Source organism: Onychostoma macrolepis, chromosome 25 (genome assembly GCF_012432095.1).
Source record: "Onychostoma macrolepis isolate SWU-2019 chromosome 25, ASM1243209v1, whole genome shotgun sequence".
Classification (NCBI taxonomy): domain Eukaryota; kingdom Metazoa; phylum Chordata; class Actinopteri; order Cypriniformes; family Cyprinidae; genus Onychostoma; species Onychostoma macrolepis.
In genome coordinates, this window is record NC_081179.1 from 23,877,575 (window position 1) to 23,896,153 (window position 18,579).

Sequence of the window (18,579 nt, forward strand, 5' to 3'; positions counted from 1 at the left end):
TTACACATTTTATTCTGAAGTTATAGTTTGGGAAAAGTTCAATTAGTAAATGCATTCAACTTTGTCACAACAACACATTATCGAATGTCAATAAGAAACATTACTTTCTCGGTATAGAAGATCTCCTCCTCCACCGGCTTTTAGTGACGTGTTTCAAAAAGCAGTTTGCGGCGAGAGTGAAGACTGAGCACCCTGTTTGTTTTCTTTATTCTTCAAAAGCACAAAGTTTTATTGATATGGTGAGCATACACAAATAAAAGTAGACCCCTTACAGATTCGATTGATTGGATGCAGAAAGTGTTGTAAATGATTTATTCATGCGTTTACACAACAGGTTTTGAATACTTTGTAGTGTACTGCAATGTAGAAGCTGACTGGTGAGGATATAGACATGTCTTCTCTGACACACATGGAGTATTTTTAAGGCTGTGAGATAATAGTACAGTGCTGACATTTCAATGATTTATAAGTGATTAATAATATATTAACTAGTAACAACCATTTACTAAGGATATGTTTGATTACTTCATGATATGCTATTTTTTAAGATAACTTATGACAGATTTGTAAATCGTTAGCATATTACTTAATCATTTGTGAATGTATAGTCATGTTTTGTAAATGATTAGTTCATCATTATCTAATCACTTATAAATGATTTATAACTTAATCTACAAAACAGATAAAATCATATCACTTATTATTTATGAACATATAGTTATGTTTTGTAATGGATTAGTTCATCATTAACTAATCACTTATAAATGCCTTACAACTGAATGTTATTATAAAGTGTTACCGATATATTTCTCATGTCGGTGTGTAAAGTATTCTCTGAGTTTCAGTAAATTTTAGTGACACATTTCTAAAAGCAGTTTGCGGAGACACTGAAGACTGAGAGCGCACCCAGTTCATTTTCTTTATTTTACAAAAGCACACAGTTTTATTGATATGGTGAGCATACACAAATAAAAGTAGACCCATTACAGATTCAAGTGATGTATTACTTGTATGTGTCCAATCAAAAGTGATGGAGCAGTTTAAGTTCTTTCTTTGTCATCTGGAAAATATGCAAGTGCTCCCGCTGGTGTCTTTGCCGACCCCAGGTGGTTAATTAGGTCAACCGGAACCGGGAACACTTCCCATAATACTCAATGTACTCGCTACATCGTAAGAAGAATGGCATCTTCGCTAATATTAGTCTCTTTCATTTTTATTCCGAGGTCACCGTAGCCACCCAGATCCAGTCCGTATCCAGAACAGATGGTGGATCAGCACCCAGAGACGACCTCTACAGCCCTGAACGTCAGTGAAAACCATGTCAAATAGATGCACCCCAGAGACAGATCCCCTGCAAAGACCTCATCACCTCGACGACCATCGTCACATGACCATGGGAACCAAACAAGTCCTCTGCACCTGTGTTTCAGCCTGGAATTAAACCACGCCATGCTGGTTTCGTCTGGCCAGAGGAGAACTGGCTCCCCAACTGAGCCTGGTTTCTCCCAAGGTTTTTTCTCCATTTCTGTCACCGATGGAGTTTTGATTCCTTGCCGCTTTAGCTTACTTAGTTGGTGATGCCTGACTGATTGCACAGACACTATTGGAAGTGAGCTGAACTGGATCATGACATTACTGACTCATCAATAAACTGACTTTAGCTGAAAAATGACTCTGTTATTGTCTTGTTGCATTATTGACAAACTATTTTCCTGTTTTACACTGTAAACCTGCTTTTACACAATCTGTATTGTAGAAAGCGCTATACAAATACAATTGACGTGACTTGACTTGACTTGCCCATGAATTCCACCAGAGGGCACTCTACCCCAGACTACATTTCCCATTACCCCTGCCTAAGAACTCATTATCACGGACTCACCTGCAGCCAATTATACACACACTAAAAAAACCACACTCAAACCATCATTCAGGGCCAAGTATTGTTTAGCATCAGCAGCTCTACAAAGCCATTTCCTTGTTTAGTTTCTAGTCCTAGTTCCTAGTCATAGTCGAGCCTTGTTTTAGCCTGATTACCCGTGTCTTGATCCCAGCCTGTTTACCCAGCCTTGATTGTTCTCTGCTTGCCCTGACCATTCGCCTGAATATTGGATTACCCTTTGTCTTGCCCTCTTGGATACTGTTTGCTGCTGATCTATCCATACCTGTACCTTGGACACTGTCTAACACTGTTTGGCGGTATTGACCCATGCCTGTTTTTTGACCACGTTTTGGAATAAAGTTTGCAGATGGATCCGCACCTTGGTTGTTACGCACCCTTTGTTACCAAAAATATAATTACAAACCACTCTGTCTGTTGTAAATAATATAATGACATATACTTAAAAATAATTGTGTAAGTAGGAAAAAGATAAAAAAAATAAAAATGGGGTAAGCAAAATAATCTTATTTCAAACAGAAAACAAGATGATTTTGCTTACCCCATTGGCAGATTATTTTGCTAGTTTCAAGCAAAAACTTTTTTTTTCTGAAAACAAGACCTCTTGATTTAAGAATTTTTAGATATTTTGGCAAGAAATCTAAACAAGACAAGAAATCTAAGTAAGAAAATCATTTTTTTTTGCAGTGTATAAACACATGACTTTAAAAGGTTATGCAATGGCAACAGTTAATAACCTGATCTGTCTTCCATTCCTAATTCAGAATGATGGAGTGACTCAAAGGAATAATTGCGTGCAATAAATACAGGAAAGAGACAAATGGGAAAGGCCGGAAGATTGTTTACAAAGCAGTCTTTTGTGGTAGAAGTGATGGTTCTGACAAATTTGAAACAAGGAGTTTAATCTACAGTTTTAGCTAAATGGAGTATACACAAGACTAGATAATGATCTGAGATATCATCGCTCTGCACAGAGCTAAATTTGCACAGTGGTGGTCCAACAAGGCATAGAAATAGCAGGGTTGAAATTGTCTTTATATTAAGAGAGGCGTGGCTTGATGTGCATATCAAATTCATATGAGAGAAGCCTCGTTCGCATTCTGCGCTGGAGATGGGAATTGTATTAATGCACTTAAAAAGGTCATCAAGTTCATTTGAGACCTGTTGTCCGTTACTGTCCTTGCAGTTGATTAGAAAACACTCGCAAAGGGACTCGACTTCACTTTCCCCGAATAACAGCCCAGTGTTTTCAGGCCAGTACTGGGCGTATAGCACTTTCAATTCATCAATCATCCTGCTGTATCTGGGTGTTTCTTTTTGTCCTCGTCGTCCACCTATACACAGTAAACGTTCCTCTACATTCCTTGCGATAGCCTTGAAAAATTCCTTCTGATCGATCAGTCTGTCACTGGATTTTCCCACATTCAACATGACACCTTGGAAGCAATTCTCTTGCATTGCTCTCTGGCTTATTACTGTGTGTCACCCAGGCTGAGCTGGCATAGCATCAAACACTCGCATTTATCGTACAATTGATTTGTGTGCGTCAGTTATCATGCATTCTCTTTTTTGGAGTTCAGCTGATAACTCTGAAAGTTCCTGAAGAGCATCAAACATGAGTCCCAAATTGTTAATGTAAGAATGAGATGAAATACGCGTGATGAGACCAGCTGCAGGTTACACTGTCGCGTGAGGAATCAGCAGCTGCTTCGCTGAAGTGCTTATGGAGAACACGGTAATTGTTCCACACAACCTCGACAGTTCTGAAGCTTGACACGACCCATCTAGTATTTAGAATTCTCCCAATTTTGTGCGGCTGAATGTCTTTCAGTTCCATTCTATTTTTGTTGGATGTGTGATAGAGCGAGTAAAGTTTATCCATGAGGATTTTGAAATTATCAATTGCTCCAATGGCTTTGAGCGTGTCACTCACAGCAAGCTCGAGTCTATGAGCAGTACAATGCCAACCAGTGACACCAGGGAACAGGGCCTGCATTCTCGCTACTACCTCACTTTATGTCCAAACATCACTGAGGCTCCATCAGTTGTTATGGCAATCAGTTGCTTGGAGAGGAATTCCTTCGTAAAGTTGTGTCTCTCTAGACTCGAAAGAAGGCTGTGAACAATTCCTTCAGCACTTAAATCATTCAGTTCCACTAGATCCACAAATATATCAGCAGGCATGTCCATGTCTTGTAACTGCAGTCTCATATAAATGATAAGGGCACATTTTTTGCTTAAACTTGTTGCCTCGTCAATCATAAGGCTAATTTTGGGGGCACTTTGCACAATTTTTTCAAACAATTTATGTCACATTTCAGATGAGATGTGTTCCTGAAGACTGGCGCACGCTACATTATAATGTAAGATACGCCCCATATATCGATGCCATTTAACTCTTGGCAATCTATTTCATGCTCGAATCCATGGGTAGGTCTATGGCGTTTTGCCTCTTTGTAAGCAGTTCGAAATACTCTAGCAGTCGTTTCAATCTGTGCAGCCTGTGCAATAACAACACTCTGTATAATTGTATTTTGACTGGCTTTTTGCAAAATGTTTTCTGCTGCCATATGTGATTTAGTACGACTGTGCTCAAACACTTTTTTACGAAGTGCCCATTGCTGTTTTGTTTTATCTGAAGCCGTGGATGTCACCGCACAACTCACTGTTTGGTCAGGTCCACACTCTGACATGTCTGGCAGCCCAGTTTTTGACTTAGCATAATTAGCCTCGGATATACAACTTGCTTGTCAAGTCAAGTCACCTTTATTTATATAGCGCTTTTAACAATACAGATTGTGTCAAAGCAACTTTCCAATATCAAAATAGGAAAATAGTCTGTCAATAATGTAAAACGACAAGATTAAACACTCAATTTTCAGTTAAATGCATTTCATTATTGAATTCAATGATGTCATCGTCCAGCTCGGTTCAGTTTAAATAGTATCTGTGCAATCAAGTTGACGATATCGCTGGAAATGAAGTGTCCCCAACTAAATAAGCCAGAGGCAAGAGCGGCAAGGAACCAAAACTCCATCGGTGACAGAATGGAGAAAAACCTTGGGAGAAACCAGGCTCAGTCGGGGGGCCAGTTCTCCTCTGACCAGACGAAACCAGCAGTTTGCTTCCACTAATGCCAATAAAGTTTTCTAGTCTATTCAAAAGAATGCTGTGGTCGATAGTGTCGAACGCAGCGCTAAGATCCAGTAGCACTAATAGAGAGATACAACCACGATCAGATGATAAGAGCATGTCATTTGTAACTCTAATGAGAGCATACTCGGTACTATGAAACGGTCTAAATCCTGACCGGAAATCCTAATAGATACCATTTTTCTCTAAAAAGGAATATAATTGTGAGGATACTACCTTTTCGAGTATCTTTGACAGAAAAGGGAGATTCGAGATCGGTCTGTAATTAACTAGATCTTTGGGATCAAGTTGTAGTTTTTTAACGAGAGGCTTAATAACAGCCAATTTGAAGGTTTTGGGGACATATCCTAATGACAATGATGAATTAACAATAGTCAAAAAAGGATCTATGACTTCTGGAAGCAGCTCTTTTAGTAGTTTAGATGGAATCGGGTCTGACATGCATGTTGTTGGTTTAGATGATTTAACAAGTTTATACAATTCTTCCTCTCCTACAGTAGAGAATGAGTGGAATTGTTCCTCAGGGGGTCTATAGTGCGCTATCTGATGCGATACTGTAGCTGATGGCTGCATGATTACAATTTTATCTCTAATAATATCGATCTTGGAAGTAAAATAGTTCATAAAGTCATTACTGCTGCACTGTTGGGAAATGTCAACATCTGCTGATGCTTTATTTTTTGTTAATTAGCCACTGTATTGAATAAATACCTGGGGTTATGTTTGTTTTCTTCTAAAAGAGATGAAAAGTAATCAGATCTAGCAGCAGCTTGTCACGAAACAACACAAGGGTAGCGAGGAGACGAGGGTAAAACTCAATGAAACAGTCTTTTAATGATCCACAATCCAACAGGGGTAACACAAGGCAGGGAGAACACACAGGAAAACAACATTGATGTTAATACCGGACACTCAAGACAGGTAAACACAGGGCTTAAATACTAAATGTAAATGAGATAATTAAACAAACAACTGGACACAAATTAACTCATAATGAAACAATAAGAACAGGAACAGTAACAAAACCAAATATAGGCATACATGAGGATAAACAAAGTCAAGGGGAGCACGAGAGACAGAAAACACACACACAGACAGTCCAGAGGCGTGACATTACGTCCCCCTCCCGGAAGGCGCATCCATGTGCCTCATAACATCTACTGTGGGAGCGGGAGCCGTTCCAGGCCCCCATGGCGGAGCTGGGGGCTCGGGTGGCCATGGCGGAACAGGGAGCTCAGGAAGCCAATGGCAGATCGGCCTCCGTGGCCTTGGCCAATGGCCCAGCCCCTATGGCCGGAGCTCTATTATCTATTATCTCTATTATCCCATCGGGTCTAGAGGCCCACGGTGGGCTGGATCTAGGGACTGGAGCCCTCCTTGGGCTAAACTCAGGAATAGGAGCCCTTCATGGGCTAAACTCAGGAACAGGAGCCCTCCTTGGGCTATGCACAGGAACAGGAGCCCTCTCGGGGCTATCTACAGAAACAGGAGCACGTTCTGGGCTAGGCCAGACATGAGACCAACAGCCCTCCTTCGGCTGAATGTGGTGACAGGGCCCTCTCAGGGGTGAACTCAGGAACCGCTTCCATTGAGGCAACGCGAGAAGCAAGCTGCTTGGGAATGGCCTCCGTGACCATGACAGCAGAAGCAGCCTGCTTCTGAGGAACCTCAACAGACAAGACAAGGCCGACAAGACTGATTAAAAATGTTCCTGTGGACAATACTTCAAGGAACATGACTTGACTCTGGTCAGGGGCTGCAGCCTGCACTGGACTCTAGAAGGAAAAAAAAGGCTGAAAGAAAACATGTTCAGATGATATTGGCTATTTTTTAGCGATCCCAACCATTGTTTATTGGCCTGATTCACTGATTTCATTCAGTCTAATTATATGGGTGTTGTTTTTGATTATGATATCGCACAGCAACAACCAGAAAATATGAGAGATTTTAAAACCAGTTTGTGCTTAAAAATTTTGAACAACTATAGAATTTAGACACAAAGAGAGACAACAAGCAATCAACAATCAGCATATGAATCTCACTTTTTTGCTTTCTAGTATTAACACTATAAAGCTGCTTTAACACAATCTGTATTTTATATAAATAAAGGTAACTTGACGACTTGACAATGGTGACAATCAAAAACTTTGTTACAATGCATGCTGGGTACCAGCATAGTACAAAACTCATTTGTGACTCCCAGCATGCATTGTGGCATGAAAAGAATGTTGCTAAATTGTGCATTTTCTTTGATTCTTACTAATTGCTTTTATTTTTGCTGTTGTTTTAGTGTTGATTTTCGTCAAGTCACCTTTATTGGTATAGTGCTTTATACAATACTGATTGTGACAAAGCAGCTTTACAGTGTCAAACAGGAAAATAGTTTGTCAAAAATGCAACAAGACAATAACAGAGTCGTTTTCCAGCTAAAGTCAGTTCATTGATGATTCAGTGATATCATCATCCAGTTCAGCTCTCTTCCAGTAGTGTCTGTGCAATCAGTCAAGCGTCCCCAACTAAGCAAGCCAAAGGTAACAGTGGAGCCAAAACTCCATTGGTGACAGAAATGGAGGAAAAACCTTGGGAGAAACCAGGCTCAGTCGGGGGGGAGGTCTCCTCTGGCCAGACGAAACCAGCATGGTGTGGTGTAATTCCAGGCTGCAACACAGGTCAGATTGAGCAGAAGACCACTGGTTCCCGTGGTCTTGTGCTGATGGTCGTCGAGTTGATGAGGTCTTCGCAGGGGATCTGTCTCTGGGGTGCATCTAGTTGACATGGCCTCTGCTGACGTTCAGGGCTGTAGAGGTCGTCTCTAGGTGCTGATCCACCATCGGATCTGGATACGGACTGGATCCGGGTGACTACGGTGACCTCGGAATAAGAAAGAAACAGACTAATATTAGCGTAGATGCCATTCTTCTAACAATGTAACAAGTACATTAGGTGTTATGGGAAGTATTCCCTGTTCTGGTTGACCTAATTAATGCAGCCTAACAATCCTTGGATTTGAATTATAGAAATGCGATAGTGTGTTATGTGTTTGCCAGGTTAAAGGGATGGGTGTTTAATCTAGATTTAAACTGACAGAGTGTGTCTGCCTCCTGAACAGTGTTAGGTAGATTGTTCCAGAGTTTGGGCGCTAAATTGGAAAAGGATCTGCTGCCCACAGTTGATTTTGATATTCTAGGTATTATCAATTAGTAGCATGTTTTGTGACATTCAGAGTTGCTCTGTTGATTGTCACCGTTGTTGAGATTCATATGCTGATTCTTGATGTCTGTGTGGCTTAATTATATAGTAGTTCATAGTAATTACATAGCACTTCTTTTTTTGTGAGTGGTGAGTTAAACAATCCTTCATAACTGATTGCTCAGCACTGCTAGAACTTTTGCTCTAGTATCACAGTAATAATTTTATGTAACCACCACTATTATGCTCTGCGCTAATAGGACTAAACTCTAAACAGGGCATAACCGAACTGGGTTGTGGTAATAGAATCCCAAATATTTGAGCCACTCCAGTCGATAATCAAACAACTGCACAGTATTAGTCAAATAAGGTGATTAGGTTTATTTAAAATAAACATCAAGTGAAAATAGAGAGTATCTCTTCGGGGTGTCCAAAGGCCAAAATAACAAACAAAACCAATCTAGAAAGAAAAGAGAGGAAGTATTAAATAACCTGATTGAGTTAAAAATAAAAATACATTTTACTTCCCTAACTACCTAACGAAAAACAAAACCCAAACAAACCAATCAAAATAAATAGGCAGGACACCCCTACGCTCCACATTTTTATAACAAAATGTTTTAGAACAGATGGTCGTGGTCAACAGTCTTCACAGTTCACTTAAGTTCAACAAGTTTGATCATCGGCCGGAGAAGGGATCCAGAAGCTCTCAACCCAGACGCGACCGAACCAACGATGAGCTCCCCGTTGAATGCCGGCAGCGTCCTTATAAAGGTCCCCCCTCGTCTGAACCGCCAATGACGAATATACACCCCATCATTGGACAACCTATAGGAGACCAGAAAGAACAAGAGGGAGGAGAAAAAACACACGACACAACACAGCAAATACCAAAGACACAAAGCGTAACAATTACAACACAATTTTGGTAAGAGATTAAACACTGGATGAAATCAATGAAACAATCATTACATGATCATTATGTCATTATCAAAACATAACCAATAACACGATAACATTTTTTCTTGTTGCTCTTTTTTTTCTTCCTTCCTTCTTTCTTTTTTTTTTGCCACAAAAAATGTGTTTTGTGTATACTGATCTCCATCATTGTAGTGTCCAACAAAACAATAAAACCAACATCTAAACCTCTTTTAATATTCAATAAGAGATTCTGTAGATATCTGACAGAAATTAAGTCAATCTGGTTCGTAATAATTAAAGCTGTTAATGCTGTTTTAGGAGTTGTTTAATCAGATCTTGAGAGATTTAATGACTTCTTTTATCATCAGTAGATTTCATCAAAGGCTGTGGCTGGAAGTTAGTTGTGTTTCTCTTTTCTTCAGTGATTCTGCTTTTTAACAGCAGATCAGAGCTGCACGATTCGGGATAAATTGGGAATCACAATTTTTTTGTCTTAAATAGAGATCACAGTTCTCCTAAGATTTTGAACTAAAGAAAATGTAATTACCTAGAGGCTGTGACAAAATAATAATTGCTGCAGTCCATTTAAAAATGTTTAATTAATATGAATTATTATTTTTTATATGGGTTAAATGAATGAATCAATGACTCACTCATAAATACTTCACTTGTTTTTACTGGATGAATCAACATGTTTAACAAATCTATCGAATGAATTATTCAGTGACAAATATATTTTTTTAACAGTCACTTTTCGCCGCCTAGAGAAAAACAATGTAATTGACACAAATGTTATTTGAAGTGCCAAGTACTTTCAAAAGATGTTAATTTGCTCTATTTTGATCACTACTATAGACAAAAGTGTTTATATCCGAACTATAAACTTTTATTCAAGTACTTCTGTAGTAATATGATTGTAAGACAGAAATAATACTGTGTGGTTGAAAAGACTGTTTGTGAAGCCGTTTCATATCTAAACATGATAACGGCTCTCTCTCTGTCAGCGGCAGGTTTCAGTGTTCAGGATTGACTTTTCAAAGGTTTAATGGACACAGGATAATCATCTATTTAGAAATAAGATTGCGTGGCTGTCTGAATCGAGATTGCGATCTTTTAACAATTAATTGTGCAGCTCTACAGCAGATGTTCATCACTAATGCATAATACATTTTTAATTAATCATAGAATTATCTCATTAATTTCCAGACTGCTTTAAGGCCGGTTTCACACCACAAGCCTGAGCAGCACGTGAGGAGCTGATTGTGTTTTGGTTGCATTTGTTGTTTACCATTAAAATGCGAATCCCCATGTTAACAAACTTTTTTTTTTTACCTTTTTTTAAAGTTTTTTTTACCCTGGACTTCATAAAAAGGTAAGCAACACATTTTTATGAAACTGTGTATGAAACATTTTGTTGTGTTGATGTTTATTTAGTTGAAATTAATGAAATATATTGTAAAAATGTAGTTGAGCTGACTGATGCAAAACATAAGTTGGAAACATAAGTTTTTTTTTTTTTTGTAAGGCTGTGTATTTGGATTGCATTCCTTGTCACATCACAAATCATCTTCATTAATATGACTTTGACCTTTTTATAAATACGCTCAACTTGCAGATGTCTTGAAACTGTATACCAGAGCCATTTGACAGCTCCTCCACAGCCGTGCCTGCACTGGTAGAGTGCCAGCTGGACTATCTGACAGCATGAAGGAGCACTGAAACCCTGAGTAACTTCTCTTTCTTTCTTTCTTTAGATTAGCCACAAGTGAGGATTTTTCACTAAGATCAAATAAAGCAATATGTGAACTTCAGCAAATAGTCTTTCTTTTGTCTTATTGTTGCGTTTATTCCCCCAATGAAAAATATGTTCAAGTGAAAAATGTATTATATTATATTATATTATAGAGAGAGAGAGAGAGAGAGAGAGAGAATAGAAAAGGGGGGGAAAATTTTTTAATTAAACAAATATAGAAATCTTGACCTTGATTTTACACCAAAGAAATCGTCTTAAGAGTTCTTATCTGAGAAATGATGATCCATTCCGTGGCAAAAATTAGTTATTCTTTCCAAAGAAAAACATTGAGTGCGTTGAAATACGTTGCTCTGCTTTAGAGTTCAGAACTCCGACTGACAGAAGAATGAGCCTCCACAGAGGAGTCCAAAACAAAGGCATTTCCACTCCAAACAATATTCGATTGAACACAGTTCCAATCAGACGTGTATCCAAAACACACATTAGGAAGTTAAATTAGAGGAAAAATAAAAAAGTCCTTCTGTAAAATAGAAAATACCAAAAACAAACATAAATATTCCTCCCACATTATAAATAAAAAAAGAAGACAATATTCAAACACACTCACATGTTGAGCTTAAAACCAAAGGTTTCCCAACTAGGACTCTGTAAACCAACAGTTCAGCCACAAAGAAACATGCGTCCCCTCTGCCCAAACTGAACTACTTGTTCAGGCAACTAGTACTCACCTGATATACAATCCAGCTGTGTCTTACGAACGCCCTCTAGTGCCTCATAGTATTACAACACATACAATTCTTAATTTCATTACCCTTGGAGATGGAAGAACTGAGTGTCTGATTCCCGTCCCACTCGGCCAAATGTCAAGGATATTCACTCTTGCCAAAACAAATCTACTAATCATTACAGAACTCATCTGTGTCGACAGAGTAGAAGCATTTATTTGGACAGCTGCATTATGCTTGTCTTGAATACTTAATTTATTGCCCTTTAGAAAAGGGGAACCAGCTTGGATATATCTGTCTAATTTTATTTATTTATTTATTGACCTCTCTGAGATTAAAAATAACTTTTACATGAGAGTCCTGGCCAAGATAGGCAGCCAAGTGTAATTTATACACATATACACATGCATTCACAAATTATTGACTCATCCTCCAATTCTCAAATTATATTTAAAAAAAATATGATATTGTTTTCAAAGACACAAATTCTAGCTTTAAATTAATTTAGAGAGAATTCCAATCCATAGGGTACAGCATACTTGAAAGCTTTTTTTGCCTAGTTCAGTTCAGACAATAGGTGCAGAAAGAGACATTTTGGGAACAAAAAAATAAACTACCAACAATTTTCTGTTGAACAAAACAAAAATAGGAGGGCAAATGAAATGTGTTGTATTGTTATTGATCAATGGGCCTTTTTAATCTTCTCTTGACTGCTTTTTATTGCGGAATGTATTTTACACTCCATGGTCTAAGTGTTGAGGGGGTGTCCTGTTTAAATAAAAATGAAATTAAAAAAAAATATTCTGTCCTGTTTAAGTAAAATGAGGTTTACAGTATAGACATTTTCATCTTGTGTGAATCCCCAGTCAGTGGAGCATCTGCCACAGGAAAGACATTCAGCTTAAAATAGGTATAGAGGGAATAAACCATTTATATGCTGTATGACCTTCATAAAGGGGCGAAAAAAATAACTGCTTTTACACTTTTTTGGACCACTGATGATATGCATATCAAGTGCTTGAAGGTACAAGTGAAATTATTTAAATGCAAAGACATTACATTGACTTCTCTTATCAATCACTTTATGGAGGCGTGTAACTGTATCCTAGCATAAAAACAGAACAGAACACATTTATTATAAATAGAAAGTAAAACCCAGCCCATTATAACCAAATACAGCGGCTGCACTGCTGAGACAACATTGTCTATATAAAATGAGATATCTTGGACCTCAGGGACTGCCAACCACTGGAAGGTGAGTCAAGACTCTGCTGTGCCAAAATTATTAATTTAATTAATAATATAAAATTATATTAAAACAATATCTATTAAATAGTCTGTGTCCATGCACTTAACAGAACCTAGCAGAAACCTTTCTGGCCTTGAAAACAAAAAGGTGAGCAGCTTGGATGTACACATAATGAAATACCACATCTCTAATGAATGTTAATGCAAAAGAATAATTAATAGTGGAACATTGTTTTCATAACTTAAGTAAGTTTGACACCTATTTTTTTTTTTTTTACATTTTAACCTTTTAACAGAAAAGCACAATCATGTGAGATGGTGAAATGGAGTGTTTCGGCCCGGCGGCCATTTACCTTCGGAAGCCAGAAAGAGAGCGAGGTTCAGAACAACCCCTTTGATGCCAAATCAGCATTCTTCGTGACAGATGCAGATGAGAAAGGTACAGTGAAAGGTACTCTTTTTAGTGTAGCAGAGGCCAGCGGGTAAGTGCTGTGCAGGTAAAACCTCACTCCTCTGATGTCAAGAGGTGCTCTAGCGATTGAGGCAAGGGCCGTGGCTCCCACGCCAGAGACCGCGGCTCGAATCCCGCTCGGAGCGGAGCGAGCAGGACCTCAACATTAGTAAAGGGGGTGGAAAAGCTAATGCCAAAACTCACAGTGGGAATATTGAACTAGAAGTTGTCTCAATGCAGAAACCCATAGTATACAGTAAAGGTACACATTTAACATAAAAAGCAAATACTTGTACATTAAAGACTTGAAGTATGTTTTTTTAGGGTCAGATAAACATTTTGCAACTGGATCATTTCTTTCAAAAGCTATTGAACTGGATGATGTGTCATTGAAGAAACTCATAAAAAAGCAGTGATGGTACAAATTTAATATACTGTATATGTGAGGCACAAATTCTTTATAGACCATCTTGAAGAAAGTTTTGCCACAAGTTTTTGAGGTGTTCACCCCACAACATCCTGTTTGCTGTCATGCTTTCTGAGTTCTTGTCAATAATCTGATGGATTCAGTACCTCGGAGAGTGATATTTCTGCAGGACTGTAAACATCAATCAATGCGAGAATTGTGAGAGTTCAATGTTAAACAAAGATGTCATAAAACAGGAAAACATAAAAGATAGTTTAGTCATTCTTTTCATTCAACACCTGGAGAACATTTAAGTCTTTATCATACTGAAAATCAGAAAAACAGAGGTGAATAAAACAGCAAGACATGGGCTGCAGTATGTTCTGTAGGGTCCAGACAAGATGTTCCAACTTGCTTTGGAGCAGTTCACCCATGCTTTCAAAACCTATTGAAATAAATCATATGTCATTGTTAAAACCATCACACCAACACAGTTCTTGTTCATTTTGAGGCAAATAAATAAATAAAAACAGTTGTTTTAACTATGCCATTAACTATGTTCAGGAGATTACACTTGATTTTCCACTTGTCTGGATTGTTACCAAATTACAGTTCATGTACATGTTCATTCTTTTTAATTTCCTAAACATCTTTTCAAACACTATCGTTATAATGCATTTTTTATTGTTGCTAAAGGAAAATCTATAGCATTAGAAGACATAATGTGAGTGATATTTGCCGGTACATCTGTAGTTGGCTAAAACGTAGTTGTCTGTTTGCACACAATGAAAAACAATTAGAACTTTTTAGATGGTCCCTAACGAATTTCCCGCACTACATTAGACATTCGGTGGACATTCGCAACATCAAAACAATATTTGGCCATTTTGATCGATTGTGAAAAAAAATGAAGTAGGTTGACAATGATGTCGCTGATTAGAATATGCAAAAAATAACTTTATTGCACATATAATTAGAAAGTTATTGAACGCGGAAATGTGTGAATGTTGTAAATGTGCGAATATAAAACCAACTTTACCCCGGTTGGAATGTTTGGCATTGTCAACAAGATCTTAACTTCGTGCATTGCTGAGTCAGAGAGCTGCATTGTGCTGTTAAAAGAAATCTGTCCTGTTGATGTGCCCCTTTTGCAGAGTGGGAGATCAAGGAATTTTCTTCCCCACATTTTAGTATGCTCTTCTCATTAGGTCAATTACGGGCAATTACATTAACTTCACTAATGAAAACTACATCTGTGTGTTTCCAAACACTGTTGAAAGGGACATTTAATTGAATATATATATATATATATATATATATATATATATATATATATATATATATGCTCTAGAATAGCACAGAAACAGTACTGCAAAATTGCTGTAAAAAGTTAGCTTACACATGTATCATTTTGTCACTCTTATGATAATATGGTAGTAATTTACTTAGAGTATTTAACTCACATTTACTTTATTTACTCTGTACTTGCTCTGTATTTTATTTATTTTTTATCCTACCAGTGTACTTATAATCATTTTAAATATTTGTTTGTTGAGTATAATACTGTACATAGTGAGCATACCCAGCAAACATGTGACGTCAGAGAGACGTTCAGATCATGTCTGTAAAACGTCCATCAGTTCAGAACCACTTTTGGAAGTCTACTGGACATGCAAAACTGGTTCAATATCTGAACGTCTCAGTAGGGAACCTATTAGACGTCTTCTGGACGTGCAAAACTGGTTCAATATCTGAACGTCTCAGTAGGGACCCTCTTGGACGTCTTCTGGACGTGCAAAACTGGTTCAATAACTGAACGTCTCAGTAGGGACCCTCTTGGATGTCTTCTGGACGTGCAAAACTGGTTCAATATCTGAACGTCTGACAGGGACCCCTTTTGTACATCTGTGGACATGCGAAACTGGTTCAATATCTGAACGTCTCAGTAGGGACCCTCTTGGACGTCTTCTGGACGTGCAAAACTGGTTCAATATCTGAACGTCTCAGTAGGGACCCTCTTGGACGTCATCTGGACATGCAAAACTGGTTCAATATCTGAACGTCTCAGTAGGGACCCTCTTGGACGTCTTCTGGACGTGCAAAACTGGTTCAATATCTGAACGCGTCTCAGTAGGGACCCTCTTGGACGTCTTCTGGACGTGCAAAACTGGTTCAATAACTGAACGTCTCAGTAGGGAACCTATTGGACGTCTTCTGGACGTGCAAAACTGGTTCAATAACTGAACGTCTCAGTAGGGACCCTCTTGGACGTCTTCTGGACGTGCAAAACTGGTTCAATATCTGAACGTCTGACAGGGACCCCTTTTGTACATCTGTGGACATGCGAAACTGGTTCAATATCTGAACGTCTCAGTAGGGACCCTCTTGGACGTCTTCTGGACGTGCAAAACTGGTTCAATATCTGAACGTCTGACGGGGACCCCTTTTGTACATCTGTGGACATGCGAAACTGGTTCAATATCTGAACGTCTCACTAGGGACCCATCTTGGAGGTCTTCTGGACGTGCAAATGTCTGGACGTCTTCTGGAAACTGGTGTCAGCCCATTCATTGCTGCAGGACTGTCTTGTGTTAGCTCTTTTGTCTTAGACTATATGCATATGGTCAACTTGGGAGTGGTTCGACGGATGCTAATATTCTTGACTCGGGGCCCAACACTTTGCCGCTTATCTGTAAGGCAAAGGCAAGAAATATCACAAAACCCAATCCAAGCCAAATCCCAAATGAGAAAAATCAAGTCAAACTTAGGGGTGCTCCAATGGGGAGCTGTATCGGTCGAGCACCCTTAGTTAAAGTGCTAGTAGTAAAGTAATTTTTATTGTAATTGTATTGTCTGTGATTTTAACCTTACAGTTAGCATTCGTGAATGCGATGATTATGGCATGACGAGTCATGTTGAGGAGGAAGAGGAGGAAGATGAGGAAGCAGTTCGGAGGAAAAAGACCAAACGCAACTTTGATGACTATGTTCTTGGTATGCTTCTATAATAATTATTGAATCTGTCTTGAGAAAGTCTATAAACTAAATTAATATGGGGGCCCTCAAGTTTCAGGTCACTTTTTAAACTGATAATTAATGCATGTTATAAAAGATATTAATTTGTACAATTACAGAATCTGACGATTTGGAGGAGGAAGAAGAGAACATGACAGGTAACAGTTTCCTAAGCTGCTGACATTGCAAACCTAAGTAGCTCTTATAGAATTGCAAAGTTATAAGATTACAAAGTTAAAGCTCATTGTTTTTACAACTGATGCTTCCATTTAATTTATATACTGCATCTGTCTAGATGCCATTATCAAGGTGCCCTCCTTTCCCATTCCACCATCAAAGGTGACAAAGTCCATCCTGATGGAGTCTGCTGGATTTAACAAAAAGTTCACTGGTGCTAAGTATTCATCACTTGAATCTACTAATTTCTTTCATATTTTTTCTTGCATAATTATAACATGATGGTGGTTACGAAATCATTGTTAATAATGTACATTTGCTAATTTTCAGACTCTGGACACTCAAATTTAGCCAGGTCTCACCAGACAGGTGTTGGGTCCAGGGACAGGTCAACAGGCAGTTAGTAATCATCATATTAAACCAGTCACCTCAAATACCAACTCATTTTATCAACCACAAAACATTTAATCAACCACATTGTGTGTGAATACAGTTGAAGCATATTTTTAAATTAACTCAGTGTTTTGTTTTTCAGACCCTGGGCATTTAAATGTAAACCGAGCCAGCCAGTTGAAGGGTGCTGGGTCCAGTCATCAGTCCAGCCACAGTGATGTGTCCCAGCACAGTGACGGTTCCCAGTACAGCGGCGGATCCCATCACAGCAAACAGTACCGACACAGGAAGCAGTCCAGGCACAGTGACCAGTCCAGGGACAGCAACCAGATGCGACAAGGCAAGCAATTTGTTCAAAGGAGAGTATTCATTTAAACCCTTATGCAGTTCACAGAACCAAGAACGTAAATGTTCTAAAGTAGCGGCCGTGTTAACAAACCAGTCACCTCGAATACAAGTCATTTTTATCAACCACAAACTACGGTTGCACCGATACGATACTCTGTATTGGTATCGGCTCCGATATTGGCATTTTCTGCCAGATCAGGGGCCTCATTTATAAAGCATGCGTACGCTCAGATTTGATCTTAGAATGTGCGTACTCTTAAATCCACGCCAATGCTCATATTTGTTAAAACTCTTTGACGTGGAAAAATGCTTAGCATCAGGTCAGGGTCTGAGCAGATGTACGCACCTTTTCTTGTTTGAGTACTGCAGGTTTTTGGAAATATAAGCTGTTCTTGCAGCTCGCTGTTCTAAATTAAAGAATTTGGATGATGACTGGTGATCTTTTACGTGTTAATGACATTAATTAGGAGTCGTTTACAAGCACAGAGCTGAAACCATTTATTTGCGCGTAAGTTCAAGATCATTTGTGATTCATAGATTTCACATCTGAAAGATACGCATACATGTGTTTTCTGTGCGTACTTTCATTTTATGAATCACCCGTACGCATATTTGAGAGATGATCGTAAGATCAATTTTAAGATGGTTTCTGCACAACATTTTATATATGAAGCCCCAGGTAACAGTCACAGGGCTCCAGACTGTGACTAACAGTCACAATTGGCACCAAAAATATTAATTTGCGAGTGAAGTTTTTGCTGAGGTTGCCACTGGCAACTATATATATTTACATGTCATGATTTAAAAATGTGCATGTAATGCCTTTTTTCCTGATTGTTTTGCGATTACATCGTTTGTTATGTTCACGTATTAAACTGTACATCAAAGTTTTAGTGGGAAA

The 18,579-nt window shown here is 38.5% G+C and overlaps 1 long non-coding RNA gene across 1 annotated transcript; it reads right to left on the reverse strand.

Annotated features, from left to right (window-relative positions):
• Window positions 1–8,608: 8,608 nt before the first annotated feature.
• LOC131533923 (uncharacterized) lies at window positions 8,609–11,848 on the reverse strand. The gene is made up of 2 exons (XR_009269241.1): window positions 11,524–11,848; window positions 8,609–11,436 (listed from the first exon to the last, which is right to left on the reverse strand). It is a non-coding gene; the product is annotated as an uncharacterized LOC131533923 (long non-coding RNA).
• Window positions 11,849–18,579: the final 6,731 nt, after the last annotated feature.